Raw genomic sequence first — 3,389 nt, forward strand, 5'->3', positions numbered from 1 at the left:
TTTCAGACCAGTCTGGGCAACATAGTGATACCTCATCTCTACAAATAATTAAAAATATTTGCTGGGCATGGTGGTGCATGCCTGTGGTCTCAGCTACTTGGGAGGCTGAAGTGGGAGGATTGCTTAAGCCCAGGTGGTTGAGATGGCAGTGAGCTGCGATCATGCCATTGTACTCCATCCTAGGCCACAGAGTGAGATCTTGTCTCAAAAAATAATAATGTTATTTTCTCTTGTAAATATTTTAAAAACGTCTTTAAAAAATTGAAGTGTATATTGTCTGATGTTGGTATAAGCATGCCTGCTCTCTTTTGGTTACCATTTGCATATAATATGTTCTTTTCCATCCTTTCACTTTCAATATATTTGTCTCTTTGGAGCTAAAGTGAGTCTCTTGTAGACAGCATATTGTTGGATTATGTTATTAAAATCAATTCTGACAATCTTTGCCTTTTGATTGGAGAGTTTAATCCGTTTACATTTAAAGTTGGCTGGGAGTGGTGGTTCACACTTGTAATCTCAACAGTTTGGGAAGTTGAGGCAGGTGGATCACCTGAGGTCATGAGTTTGAGATTAGCCTGGCCAACATGGTGAAACCCCATCTCTACTAAAAATACAAAAAAATTAGCTGGGCATGGTGGCACATGCCTGTAATCCCAGCTATTTGGGAGGCTGAGACATGAGAATCACTTTGCTTAAACCCAGGAGGTGGAGGTTGCAGTGAGCCAAGATTGTGACACTGCACTCCAGCCTGGGTGACAGAATGAGACTCTGTCAAAAAAAAAAAAAAAGTAATTACTAATAAGAAGGGGTTTTTGACATTTTGCTATTTGTTTTCTATATTCCTTATGGCTTTTTGGACCCTCATTTCCTTTATTACTGTCTTCTTTTATGTTTATTCTTTTTTTTTTTTTTTTTTTTGAGACGGAGTCTTGCTCTGTCGCCCAGGCTGGAGTGCAGTGGCCGGATCTCAGCTCACTGCAAGCTCCGCCTCCCAGGTTTACGCCATTCTCCTGCCTCAGCCTCCTGAGTAGCTGGGACTACAGGTGCCCACCACCTTGCCCGGCTAGTTTTTTGTATTTTTTAGTAGAGACGGGGTTTCACCATGTTAGCCAGGATGGTCTCGATCTCCTGGCCTCGTGATCCGCCCGTCTCGGCCTCCCAAAGTGCTGGGATTACAGGCTTGAGCCACCGCACTCGGCCTAGTTTATTCTTTTGTAGTGAAACATTTAAATTACTTTCTCATTTCCTTTTGGATATATTCTATAGCTGTGTTCTTTGTAATTACTATGGGGATTACATTTAACACCTTAAAGTTATAATACTATAATTTAAATTTATATCTGCTTAACTTCAATAGCGTACAAAAACTCTGCTCTTTTAACAATCCACCCTCAACCCTTTTGGTTACTGATGTCACAAAGTTACATCTTTATATACTGTGTGCCCCAAAACAAACCAATAATTCTTTGAAATGCATTAGTCTCTTAAATTATGTAGAAAACATAATGTGGAGTTACACATTAACATCACAATACTAGCTTTAAAAACGTAAATTAGCTGGGCATGGTGGTATGTGCCTCTAGTCCTAGCTACTGGGGAGGCTGAAGCAAGAAGATCACTGTATTCAGGAGTTTCAGGCTACAGTGAGCTACAATTGGGCCCTGCACTCTAGCTTGGGTGACAGAGCAAGACTTTGTCTTTAAAAAATAATAAAAATTAAAATTAAAAATGTATTAGTCTCTTAAATCATGCAGAAAGCAAAAAGTGCAGTTACAAACCATTGTTACAATAATTCTAGCTTTTATAATTGCCCATGTATTTACCTTTATTGAGATCTTTATTTCTACATATGGTTTCAAGTTATTGTCTAGTTTTTATTTAAATTTCACCCTGCAGGATTCTCTTGAGCGTTTCTTCTTTTTTTTTCTTTTTCTTTTCTTTTCTAGAAATAGGGTCTAGTCAGGCACAGTGGCTCACGCCTGTAATCCCAGCACTTTGGGAGGCCGAGGTAGGTGGATCACCTCAGGTCAGGAGTTCGAGACTAGCCTGGCCAACATGGTGAAACCTGTCTCTACTAAAAATACAAAAACCAGCTGAGTGTGATGGCATACATCTGTAATCCCAGCTACTCTGGAGGCTGAGGTAGAATTGGCTTGAACCTGGGAGGCAGAGGTTGCAGTGAGCCAAGATCACACCACTGTACTCCAGCCTGGGTGACAGCAAGACTCTACCTCAAAAAAAAAAAAAAAAAAAGAAAAGAAATCGGTCTCATTCTGTCACCTAGGCTAGAGTACAGTGGTATAATCATAGTTCACTGTAACATCAAACTCCTAGGCTCAAGTGATCCTTCTGCTTCAGCCTCTTGAGTAGCTGGGACTATGTGTGCATTGTCTAATTTTTAATTTTTTTTAATAAAGATAGGATCTTACTATGTTGCCCAGGCTGGTCTTGAACTCCTGGCCTTAAGCAATAGCAGTCCTCCCACCTCAGCCTCCCAGAATGCTGAGATTATAGGCATAAGCCACCACACTGAGCCTTACTATTGAGCATTTCTTGCAGGGCAGGTTTAATGGCAATGAACTCCCTCAGTTTTTGTTTATCTGGGAATATTTTAATTTCTCCCTCACTTTTGAAGGAACATTTTGGTGGGTATAGGATTTTTGGTTGACTTTTTTTTTTTTTAAGCACTTTGAATATATCAGTCCACTACCACTGGGCTCCAAAGTTTCTGATGAAAAACCTGTAGATAGTCTTATTATGGCTCCTTTGTACATGATGAGTTGCTTCTCTGTTCCTGCCTTCAGGATTCTCTCTGTCTTTCAAAAGCGTGATTATAATGCGTCTCAGTGTGGGTGCCTTTGAGTTCATCTTACTTGGAGTTTCTTTGAGCTTCTTGATATTTATATTCATGTCTTTCAATCAAATCTGGGAAGCTTTCAGCCATTATTTCTTCAAATATTCTCTCTGCCCCTTTCTCCCTTTTCCTCCTGGGACTCCCACAAGGTATAGTATATCTTGGTCAGCTTGATGATGTCCCATAAGTCTCTTAGGCTCTGTTCACTTTTCTTCAATCTTTTTTCTTTCTGTTCCTGACTTGATAATTTTTCATTGTCCTATCTTCAATTTCACTGATTCTTTCTTCTACCTGCTCAAATCTGCCTCTGAATGTCTCCAGTAAAATTTCATTTTAGCTATGCTTTGCAGCTCCAGAATTGTGTTTTTTTGTTTGTTTGTTTCTTTTTGGGTTTTCTCTCTCTTTATTGATATTTACATTTTGTTCATAAATCATTTTCTTGACTTTCTACATGTCTTCCTTTGGTTCTTCGAGCATCCTTAAGACAGCTGTTTTTTTTTTTTTTTGTTTGTTTGTTTGTTTGTTTTGAGACGGA

The sequence above is a fragment of the Macaca nemestrina genome, chromosome 12 (genome assembly GCF_043159975.1).
Source record: "Macaca nemestrina isolate mMacNem1 chromosome 12, mMacNem.hap1, whole genome shotgun sequence".
In the NCBI taxonomy this organism is placed as follows: domain Eukaryota; kingdom Metazoa; phylum Chordata; class Mammalia; order Primates; family Cercopithecidae; genus Macaca; species Macaca nemestrina.